This window comes from Castanea sativa, chromosome 5, assembly GCF_040712315.1.
Source record: "Castanea sativa cultivar Marrone di Chiusa Pesio chromosome 5, ASM4071231v1".
Lineage (NCBI taxonomy): Eukaryota > Viridiplantae > Streptophyta > Magnoliopsida > Fagales > Fagaceae > Castanea > Castanea sativa.
In genome coordinates, this window is record NC_134017.1 from 76,797,992 (window position 1) to 76,810,693 (window position 12,702).

At 32.4% G+C, this 12,702-nt stretch overlaps 2 long non-coding RNA genes across 2 annotated transcripts; one reads left to right on the forward strand and one right to left on the reverse strand.

Annotated features, from left to right (window-relative positions):
• Positions 1 to 1,518: 1,518 nt before the first annotated feature.
• LOC142634144 (uncharacterized) lies at positions 1,519 to 4,681 on the forward strand. Its single transcript, XR_012844057.1, has 2 exons — positions 1,519 to 1,677; positions 4,273 to 4,681. It is a non-coding gene; the product is annotated as an uncharacterized LOC142634144 (long non-coding RNA).
• Positions 4,682 to 7,646: 2,965 nt separating this feature from the next.
• On the reverse strand, positions 7,647 to 11,765 carry LOC142636910 (uncharacterized). The gene is made up of 2 exons (XR_012844429.1): positions 11,429 to 11,765; positions 7,647 to 8,113 (listed from the first exon to the last, which is right to left on the reverse strand). It is a non-coding gene; the product is annotated as an uncharacterized LOC142636910 (long non-coding RNA).
• Between the last annotated feature and the right edge of the window lie 937 nt (positions 11,766 to 12,702).

The window sequence follows — 12,702 nt, forward strand, 5'->3', positions numbered from 1 at the left end:
GCTTTAAAATTTTCCAATTCCAGTTTTGTTTATTTATTTATTTTCGGTTTATAAATCATTGAAGTTTTTGTTGTATAATTGCTTAATTGGGTAGTCAGTATGCTGCATGTTGTGATTCTGTTCATTTGGTTAAAATGCTTGCGGGCTTGTCTTCTTTGCGCTTATTTTGATTTACACATTCTATTGCTTAATTGGCTTGCAACCCTCTGAATCTAAGCATTATATACTACCAATGAGTTATATAAAGCCTGGTCAATTTCTATTCTACCTGCTGAATATTATAGCAAGGTCCAGTGTTTCACTGGTATTCGATTGTTTCCTATATACGACCTTGCTTGAGTTTCTAATTTTCTTTCAATTGAAAATTTATTTTTGGACATGTTTTTAGTAAATTAAGCAAATTTTTTTTTTCTAAAGCATTATTTAAACTATTGATCACTTTATGTTCCAACATGCAATTGGGACTTTTATACTTCAAAGTTCGAACCTCTCATTTTTGTAGTTTTTCTAACAGTCCGGTTTTTAAAATTGGAACCAAACATTGTCTCCTTCATCTTTGAGCGCTTGTGTTTGCTTTGTAGCAACTAGCAGCCACCATACTCACATTGATTTCGTCAGAAATCCAGACCTCTGTATGGGAAAACAAGAAAAGTCTGATATGTAGAGGCAACAAATATTTGATAACTGACTTCTTAATGCTACCAATAATGGTCATGCATATCATTTTGTTTCATTATGGCTAAGCAATACTTAAGGGGAGAACCCATGATCGGGGATTATGTGCCATAGAATGTAGACATGGGTATCCTACCAAGTCAATAGAGATTGTATAATCTATAATGGAAATAAGTCGTGCTACTGTTATAGAAAGAGGCAAAGATGGATCCAACTTTATATTTTGTAATATTTAATTGAAATTATGAAAAAAAGGGGGAAAAATACTAACATCCTTCTAATCTATATTTCCAAACTTTTTTACCAAAAGTTAGAAAACAAGCCCGACATTACTTAGAAGTTACAACTTATATTTTATCTTAAACCTTTACATCGTATTTTGGTCATTCTTATAATAATTTTTTTAAGATTATAACTTTTGTCATAATTTGATAAGTGATTAATTAAGAATGATAAACAATTACTTTCATATAAATTTATTACTTTCTATCCACAATTAACTCTCAACCCTTTAAGAGTTTGTGACAAAATTGCGGTATAAAAGTTCCACTCTGACACATTCTCTTATTAAAAACTCAACAAAATTTAAATTAAACCAACCTCCAATAAATTTTTATCTCTAAATTTAAATTAAGAATGTTAGACACATCTTTTATTATAAATTTGATGCAGTGTGTTGACAAAAAAGTGATTGTCCACCAATCAGGTCGACAACTTTAATAAGTTATGACAAAAATGGTGAGCATGAGAGAAGAATTGTTTTAAATTCCCTCCAAAAAAAAAAAGAAAAAAAAAATCCAAAATTACACTAAATAGTTAAACGAAAATATTTTGTTGAAACGGTTACATAAACGACACACAGACACAGTTACAGAGAGCGAAGAAGAAAGAGATGGTAAAATGCAAGAAGAGAAGGAAGAAGCTAAATGCTCATTGTTACTGGTCAGCACTGCCAATTCCTATTTCTCTGAGAAAAGTTTTGTTTTCTCACTCTCCAAACAGGTCAGAATTCCAATTCACCCCATCTGTATTCCTTCATATTCTCTGCCAAGTTTGAACTACATTTCCAGAAATCCCTGTAAATTTTTCTAGTTTTAGCTTCTCCAATTTCAATATAAGAGTCAGTGTTTTGCTTTGCTTGCATTGACGTTTCTTCTTCATCAACTTATTTGTGTGAATTTTGTAGCTTCAAACTGTAATTATTATGGCTAGGGACACTTTGGTTTCTCTTTGTTGAATTGGGGAATATAAAAAAATGATCTTTTTTGTGAAAATTGATAATTTTGGAGGGAAAGTTCAAATCTTTGAGATAAGATGTATTTGTATTGTGAATTTGCTTTGATGGGTTTTGTTCAAGTCGATGATATGCGTCTTTTAGGCATTTGGGTAAATGGGTTTTTGGATATGGAGTAAAAAGTGAAAACCCCAAATTTAGCTAACGTTTTTAGGGTTCAAAGGAAGTGGAAGTTGGTGGGTTTGGAATTTTGGAGTTTTAGAGGTCACTGTGTATGGATTCTATTTGATGAGAAATGCAACTGCCATCACATTAGAAATCAGTTAAAATCACAGATCAATCAGGCGGATTTAAAAGTTCAGTCAGTTAGGAGACTTGGGTGAGGAAGGTTGAAGAAATATTTTTATTATTTGAGCAGATTGTTGAGCTTGAAGCTAAGCAAGATGGAGTTTGTATGTTTGATTTTGAAAAATGCTTATTATGCAAAAGTTCCACCACCACCAATGCCTAAGAAGGAAGTTCAAGCAGGTACGAGTGATGGGTATTGGCAGAGCAGGCTCTGTCCTTTACTGAATATGGCTGTTTTTCCATCCTCACCTCTAAAGGCACAGTCGGAAATTCTTGTTAGGCCAGTCAGGAAGGTGGGTTTTGCTTCCCACCAATTTTCGGTTACTTGTGATAACGTATTATTAGAAAATGGGGATTGTGATATACGGAAGCTGGTGCAGCATCATCAAAGACTCACAGAAAATGCAGAGTGTGAAGGTGAGTTTTGCTTTCCAACCCTGCTAAATTAACAGAAATAAAGGGATCAACAGGTAGTTTAGTTTCTGTACACATTAAAGATGAGAAAGAAGTATTAGTTGTTGAAGATGGAAAAGAAGTACTTGGTAGAAGTACACTCCAGGCTCCACTTGGGATACCTTTTAGCTTTGTTAGTGTGGGTGGGGCCTGCAGGGCTTTTCCTTTAGCAAGGACTGATTGTACTGGCTCATATGATAGTGGTGGATTGCTTGATACTGATGTGCGAAGGGAACGGATGCAGCTCATTGCTGCAGCACAGGGCCTTGAGGGGGTGTCAATGGAATGTGCCAATTTGTTGATTAATGGGTTGGATGCTTACTTGAAAAAGTTGATCAAGTCCTGCGTCGAATTGGTAGGGGCAAGATGTGGACATGAATTGTCGAAGAATAATAGTTACAAGCACCAGTTTGATGGGAAGCATTTCCCAATTTCATTGTTAGATTTCAAGGTGGCAATGGAGCTTAACCCACAGCAGCTTGGGGAAGACTGGGCATTTCTGCTGAAGAAAATATGTATATATGTATTTGATCAATAACATTTCTGGAGCAACTCTTGGTCTCTAATATGTGATTGATTTAATTACTGACTGGTTTGAATGGTCATAGACGCTTGACAGCTTTGCTTCGGTACTGATGATGCAGTAATTCTCATGATAATATAATGCTCCATACAAGTTCACCCAAATCAGGATATTTCTGCTTAAGCCTCGTTCTCGATCCCAACAACCCCTTCTATTAGCAACCAGCCTGAATGGCGTTGAATGAAGAATCTTATGTTTGATTGCCTTGTAGTAACTTAGCTTAGTTTTGTTCTTTCTACCTATCTTATGTATTTTAAAACTTAAACTTTGTTGAATTCTTGATATTAACAATGCTTTCTCACAAGATTCTTCTTTAAGTGTTTACTTCCAAATGTTGAATTGAGTGGCATTTCATTTAAGTAGTTTCTTTTAAACAACTGTGCACTTAAATTATGACTTCTTTTGAAGTTTCTCCTGTAATGATAAGTTACTTCTTGGTTTTAAAATGTATGATTGTTTCTTGTTTGAAGCATAAGAAGCCCCGCTTTATGCAAGATCTCTCACACCCTTCATTACAGGCTCCCATCTATGTAAAGAAAGATTACATTTTTGTACTATTCAATCTTGGTAATAAGATTTTCATTTCATTTTATTGATTTCTTCAATTTGAGGACTTGTGAAGTCAAAGATTTCATATTTGGTGCATTAACAAACACCTAAGTTTTACAAACTGCTATACTAGTTCATGTACAAAAAATTACTGCATAGGCAGTATAAAGTGTTACTGTCACCACTATAAACATTTATTTACAATGAGTGCTATTGACATAATTCCTATCTTTTAATTTGTCTGTACGTCCCTTGCCTTTTGAATTTTCTGATCGTGATTCTTTGCAGCCTTGACCTTCTCTTGAAGTATTAATATTTTTCCTTCATATTTAAATCCATTTTCTCTATAGTCTATAAGCTTGCTATGGAATACACAGTTCCCAAAGTCTTATCTTAGATACTGTTCTCCTAAAGTTTTGGCTCCATGCAGATATGCTGTGTAGATACTGCTGGTGAACATACTCCTCCAATGGATTATGCTGGGAAAACTATTTACCGAAATTACCTTCAGCATTGGTCATGGTTCAGCTATTTTGTTATTCTTAAGTAATAATGGGATTATCTTGGTCTGAGTTTTAAAATCTAAATGCTTTAATAAGTAGTTACTTTGGCATGCACACATTAAATTTTGAAAAAATATAAGTCCCTTGTATGTATGGACCGAAGTGATTATGATTCTCTTCTCATTATTGAAGTGGTGCATTGGCTTGGGGGCCCAAACATTGACATCTCAATTACTATAAAAACAAATTGTAATGATCTTTGTGTTGTTAAATGGCAGTAACTATCACTTTCATCAACATATATTTTGATGTTAGACTGATCTATATGCTATGAAATTATGACAGCAAATGTAAAACTTGAGAGTTGTTGGCAGAGTTTTACAGGTGTTTTGTTAGCACATGATAATCACCTAACATTTCTGCTGGGGTGATGACCACTATTTTTTGGTATTTTAAATTCACTCCCCTTTTTTCTTGATGAGGTAAATCGAAACATTTATTTAAGAACTAGTTAAAATAGACAGGGGATGCCATAATTTGGATGGTTTTGCTTCTTAGTCGAAAGTCTGAAAGAAAATGAATTTAGAATTATGAAATGGGAAATTTCCATGTATGTTTCCCATGGAAATTTCCCATTTCGACACCAGAAATCTTATGTTTGATTGCCTTGTTTAGCTTAGTTTTGTTCTTTCTACCTATCTTTAGCATTTTTTTTTGTTTGTAATTTACAGGCATTGGGAATAGAATTTTAGATCAGTTTTGCAAGATTAATATGTAATATGTCTTGCTCAATAGGTAGGTAAAACTGCATGATGTAAAAGCTCTTGTGTATGTATTAAACTTTGTTGGATTCTTGATATTAGCAATACTTTCTCACAAGATTCTTCTTTATGTGTTTACTTCCAAATGTTGAATTGAGTGGCATTTCATTATAAATAATTTCTTCTAAACAACTGTGCACTTAAATTATAACTTCTTTTGAAGTTTCTCCTGTAAGGATAAGTTACTTCTTGGTTTTAAAATGTACGATTGTTTCTTGTTTGAGGCATAAGAAGCCCCGCTTTTTTGCAAGATCTCTCACAACCTTCATTACGGGCTCCCATCTATGCAAAGAAAGATTACATTTTTGTACTATTCAATCTTGGTCATAAGATTTTGATTTTTTTTTATTGATTTCTTCAATTTGAGGACTCATGTGAAGACAATGATTTCATATTTGGTTCATTAACAAACACCCAAGTTTTACAAATTGCCATACTGGTTCAAGTACAAAAAATTACTGCATAGGCAGTTTAAAGTGTTACTGTCACCACTATAAACATTTATTTATAATGAGTGCTATTTACATAATTCCTATCTTTTAATTTGTCTGTACATCCCTTGCCTTTTGAATTTTCTGATTGTGATTCTTTGCAGCCTTGACCTTCTCTTGAAGCATTAATATTTTTCCTTCATATTTAAATCCATTTTCTCTATAGTCTACAAGCTTGCAATGGAATACACAGTTCCCACAGAGTCTTATCTTAGATACTGTTCTCCTAAAGTTTTGGCTCCATGCAGATATGCTGTGTAGATACATACTGATCTTCCAATGGATTATGCTGGGAAAACTATTTACCGAAATTACCTTTTGCATTGGTCATGGTTCAGCTATTTTGTTATTCTTAAGTAATAATGGGATTATCTAGTTCTGAGGTTTAAAATCTAAATGCTTTATTAAGTAGTTTCTTTAGCTTGCCCACATTAAAGTTTGAAAAAAAATGTCCCTTGTATGGACCGAAGTGATTCAAGTTGCACGTGTATGATTCTCTTCTCATTATTGAAGTGGTGCATTGGCTTGGGGGCCCAAACATTGACATCTCAATCACTGTAAAAACAAATTGTAATGATCTTTGTTTTGTTAGATGGTAACTGTCTCTTTCATCAACATTTATGTTGATGTTAGACTGATCTATATGCTATGAAATTATGATGACAAATGTAAAACTTGGGAGTTGTTGGGAGACTTACAGGTGTTTTGTTAGCACATGATAATCACCTAACATTTCTGCTGGGGTGATGACCACTATTTTAGTTTTTTTTTTTTGGTATTTTAAATTCACTTCCCTTTTTTCTTGATGAGATAAATCGAAACATTTATCTATGAACTAGTTAAAATAGATAGGGGATGCCATGATTTGGATGGTTTTGTTTCCTAGTCAAAAGTTAGATAGAAAATGAATTTAGAATTATGAAATGGGAAATTTCCATGTATGTTTCCTGTGGATGTGCCCTTATCAAAGCTTTGAAAATTTCTTCATAATGAACTAGTGTAAGATATTTATTAACTCAGCATAGCCGGCTGATTTGGGATTGTCTTTTGTTGAATTTTTAATAATCCAAAATAAAATATTAGTTTATTATGCAATTGATTTCTATGTCTACCTATCCCTCACCCTTATTTGACTGAATTATCACATGTATGAAAATCCATAGACTTCTTTATATTCAATGCTTATATCCTTGTTAAGGTCTCTAAGAAGTCAAGCTTAAGCTGGTGAATTGAATAGCTGGGAGCCAAGAGTAGTCGGTAAAAGTATCCCCTTTAGGTGAAGAAAATGGAAGTACAATTTTGATTGTGACTGTAGCACTTGGTCATCTTTACAAAATATTTTAGTGAATTTATATTTTGGATTATCATTAAGTGAATTAGAATGCTTAAACGCACTTGAGTTTCCTAAGTAGAGATATAAATTTTTAAACTCTCATAGGCTGCTAAAGTGGATTTGGTTGGATGGGATTCTTGTTGACTTCAAGATTAAGGAAATGAACACGACTGTAGGAGTCTTGCTGGGTTCATTTGGACCCATTGTCTTACCAGCTATATTGGATTTATTGTGATACGTAGGAACAATCCCGTTGGACTTGCAAACCATGCTGTCTTATGTATGATATTTCTTTCAAGCATTGCACACACCAAAACTTGTGATTTATCTCCTGGAAATTTTAAAATATGCAGTGCTCTCCAGATTTAACAGCAGATTTACAGAATGTTTTCAATTTTTGAACTGCCAATGATCATTATTTTCATTGTCTGTTTATCATACAGTTGACACTCTGCCAACAATTTTAGTAGAACTAGCAAAGTATGGTAACTAATTTTTTCAATTGCTTTGCTGCATGTATATTAAATTATGATCACATTCTTTCCCTTTATAATTTTATTGTCCACTAATCAATTGCATGCTTTTGCAGTATGTACACTGTTAATGAGTAAAACTGCTCACTGATAAGCTATTTCCAAATTAGTTAACTGTGGATATCTACAAAAATTATTATTATTATATTTACAAACAACTTTGTGATTCGGTGGCATTTTTGTTTTTCACTCAATAAAGGTGCACCTGATACATGTTTCATATTACACTGATCTGGGGACACTTGCAATAACTATGTACCATTCCACTGCGTTGTCGGCAATTTGGTTGTAAAAAGAGGATGCCATGTTATGTCGCAGGACATTAGCAACGTATTATTGTAATTATAATTATTACTATTATTCTAGGATGAAACTTTGAGTGATGTTGTTGTCTTAAGCATGATTTGCAGAGAAGGATGAGGCTGCACTATGGTTAGACCACAGAAAAAACCTCCAGAAGGGCCTTTGCTTGCGCTTTGGAGGGTGACTTATCAGTTCTGATTCTGACCTTCTCAGCATTTCCCACATCACCTGGACATCCTGATATCCACACGTCTGTACATCATTGTGAAGCTTCAAAAGTCCAGCACCTGCAGACCAAAACAATGCCACAGCTTGTAAGTGATAAGCTTTTATTTAACATACCATTAGATGCTAGAACTGCTATTTAAATGAATCCCAGATAGTCGTAGTTGATTAGTGTGTGATAAAAGTAGCATTGATGTTACTCTAATCACAACTTGCCATATTGGCAACTGTGAACAAAATTGTCACTAACTTTACTCCTTTTTGAAAAATAAAAAAAAGAGATGCCCCAAAGGGTGGACAAATCAAATTTGAGTTAGAATATGAATATGATGAAAGATTCCTCTCTGTTGTATACTATTGAAGCGTTTATTCTTTGATGCTCCAAGTGGTGGTCGTGTACCATAGATCATCCGAGTCCCAGAACTTTTTTTTGGGCTTTTTTTGTGCAAAAAGTTGTAGTTCATAGAATACTTTATTGCAATGTTGTTGTCAGGTCATTTTTAAAGTGACTAGGCATAAAGTTTCACGGAAAAAAATGTTGATCCTATCCTAATTCCTAATAAGGCACGCTTGTCTTTCGGTCGTGAGGACCAATAAAAGTATTGGTTGCCACTTACCACTTACAAGGAGTGATGACATAGAAAAATTAGAAATAGGAAAGTGTAGGTAGGTTCATCAATTTAGAATGTAGACCACTTTATAAGAGGAATGGTGACATAGAAAAATTAGAAATTGGAAAGTGTAGGTTAGAAGGTTCATCATTTTAGAATATAGCAATCATAACTAGTTTAAACTCCAAAATAACTAGAAATGGCAACAACCTTGTATGATTCAATTGATACTTCTTAGTATTTTCGACGTAGACAATCTTGTATAGTTCAATTGATATTTCTTGATATTCCCGACACAAACATTCAAAATTTGAATCCTCCAGGCTTTCAATCCCATCTATGGAATTGTCTGAAAAAAACTAGAAGTGGATTCATTTAACTAGTGGAGGTATCCCACCACTAGTAGAATATTTAATTCTTTTTCAGACATGTGAGAATTTATGCAATCCATAGGGAGGACAACCTCCCAACCAACCAATAAAAACAAAGATAAATAAATAAATTTGTGACCCTATCAATTCATATAGAACTCACAATACTTTGTTTTTATTTATTGGGAGGACCATGTGTATGGTCCAACCAGATGCTTGAATAATTTCTCGAGTCATGTGCCCTTGATAATTGATCTACTATGCATATGGATAATGTAGATGACATTGTGAGGTTCACTTCCTAGAAAAAGTGATACAATCATACAACACTTTTATTTTAATTAAATAGTTAATTTCATTTTTTTTTTTAAATGAAAAACCATAGCAGATTTGAAGACCATCTTTCAATTATTGCATTTTTTTTTACCGTCCATTTTCTGTTGATGATATAAATTATTGATGGTGGTCCTGGTTGAGAATTGAGATTACTATATTATTTTATGAAACCGTATTTGCTTTTGATTGCTTCGTTCGAATACACATTTTCCAAGCCTTGTGGGATCCCCTCATAGTTGGAGTTCCTCAGGCAGTGGTTTTTATTATTATTATTTTTTTAATTTTTAATTAGACATAGTATATATAATATGTTTTCACAAACAGGGTTTTAATGTGATGTGTGGAAATTACATATCAGGTTGGATCAATTGGGTCCCAGACAGTTATCAAACATTAAAATAAAAAGAAGTTCAAAATTTTGGGTTTGCTCCAAATGACAATTGTTTTGGGTTCACTCAAAAGAAAAGGCAATTCAAGTGCTTGATAAGGTTGAAAATTCATCATTTAGCACATGATAAATATCTACAACACCCATATTAAAGTCTTTTCTTCATTTATTAAACTTTCTAAATGTTTTTTTTTTTTTTTCTAACCATGATATCCAAAATAGAATAATGGTCTTTTCCCACTTAAATAAGGGAAAATATTCTAGTGGAAATTCTCAACCTACCACAGACTTTCCATTTGACATTCCGTGTGACCTATAAACTCATGAAAGTACAAATTGTTGAAAATCATGCTAATTAGTGCTAAAAAAGGGAGGTATAACCAAACCAAAATTTTTCAATTTTGAGTCGGGAAAAAAGACACCCATTGAATGAAAGAAATATTGGGCATGCTCCTATTCATTGAATCCGTTAGATTTATAAGACATGTTTCCTTTCGGCTACATGTCATGATTTAGACTAGTCCTCCTGTGGACAAAAGTATTGGATCAAAGTTAAGTTTCTAAATGAATGGGACCATGTTGGGCAGGAATAGAAGAGCCTAGTTATAGGCTTATAGATATAGCTCTTTAATTAGTATGAAAATCAGTCAAATAAACTAAAATTCAAGGGGCACTCAATTTTTTTACAATTAAAATTGTTGATAGTGCTTAATACAAATTCAATAAATTTTTGTTTATTACCCTCTTAACAAATTATAAAAAGTACCATGTCCTCAACTTGCTCCAAAAAAATAGATAGAATAACATCAAAGAATCCAATATTCATATATCATCCCAAAGGAAATAAAAGCATATAACTAGTATAAAACTCCTTTGTTACGCAAGAAGTGAAAAAAGATAGGACGGATTTATTAATTAATAGATAAAAATAAAAGATAATTAAGAAGAGCAATAAACAGGAAAAGAAGAAAAATAACAGATAGGAACAAAATAAAATATTTGAAAAAGGGTGATTAAATTAAAATTATATAGCTTCTATTTTGCCTTAACTTTTAATTATTTCATCCTAACAATTTTGCGTGAAATTAATTTCTCTATGAATAAGAAAAAGAAAAATAGGACTTAAAAGTGGATAAATGGTGATCAAGTATGAACAAATGTTATTGTCATTTGTTGAATTGGGACTTATTATTTGGAAAAAAAAAATATTATTATTATTTTTTAATAAATATATATAAATTAGCACGTTCACACCCCCATTGATCATGACGGTCATTAGAGGTCTAAAAATTAAAATTAAAAGAAAAAAACAGATTCATCAGGCAATTCTAATTTTCTTTCTTCTAAACATAATCTTAAAAAAAAAAAAAAAAAAATTTATAGATATGACATGATTTAAATCATATGTTATGAAAGCAAATAATTTTTTTCTCTTCATGTTAGTGAAATTTGAAATTAAGTTCTTTATTTGACAAAAAGAAACTTTACTCGATCGAGTAAAGAAAATTATTTTTCTTCGATAATTCAACAATCGGAGAACAGGGATTTGAACCAAACGTCTCTTACACTGAAAAGTACGAGTTGAACTATAAAACTCTCGGAAAACCATAATTATTAGGAAAGAAGAAGAAGAAAGCAGTAGTAAAAGAAAGAGAAAGAAAAAAAACTGACCATCTTTGCGAGCCTTAACGCGAGCAGAAACAGAAAACCAAACACGTCTGACAGGGAAGATCATCTTGTGCCATATATCCATCAACTTTTCTTTGACCTTCACAGTTTTCTTCCTCGCTGCTTTTCTTCTCCAACCTCCTCCAAGTCGAACCGCTACGGTTCTTAACCCGGCCAGACCTGTACTTGGTCTCTATCCACTTCTTGCTTCCTATATATAGCTTTATCTTTTTCTATATACAGTCTATGAAAACCCTGAAACTTTGAGAGAGAGAGAGAGAGAGAGAGTTCTTGCTCAGCTCTTCTCAACTCAAAGTGTGTTTGTATGTATGTATGATATTAGCTTCAACCTTGTTTGCCTGTTATAACTCTCTCAGCACTGCACCGACACGTGACGGTAAATTTAAAAAAAAAAAAAAAGTGTCTTATTCTTTTCGGACTTTTTATTTATATTTCTGCAATTTAAACACCTACAATATTACACATACCAATACCGACTATTTTTTATATAGAATTTGATAGATATAATAATGGAAAATTTACAATTCAAAATCATACTATTTTTTATAATTTGATAAACATAATAATGGAAGATGAAGGATTTAAACTATGATTCTTTTGATAAAAAAAGAAAAAGGTAACGTCACTAAACTACGAGAATTTCTAGATAAGTATGACATCTTTATTATCATTAGCTAACATAATTACACGACACCATTACACGTTTTTTAAAGAAATTAAAAAAATAAAAAGTCATGTTAATTTTGTCACATTCAAGTGATAGTAAATTAGTATATTTGTCACATTGGTTAGTGACACATCTCACATTAAATAGTAGTGTACTACTTAATAGTAGAATTTCGATCCAAAAACTAGTGGATTCTACCATTTTCTTTTATTATTATTATTTTTTAAAATCCTAAAATAATTGAAATGTCTTTTTTCACGTATTATTTGTAAACAAAATTAAGATAAACTTGGAAAGCCAGCTATGTTTTTATGGTATTGTAGTTGATCAATGTTGTACCAATGCAGAGGTATTTGACATCAAATTTTAGAGCATGAATGTCATTTAGAGGAATTGCCTTTGCTGGGATTTAACATTTGGCTTTAAAAAAGAAAAAGAAAAAGTTTGCTGATTTGTTTTTAGTATGACAAAGAAATTGATCCCTTTCAGAACTCACTAATTCTAAATTCATACTTGAATAATCTCATATGCAAAAACTATATGTACATCAGATAAGTTAGCTTTGTTTTAGTAATAAATCTAGCATTTT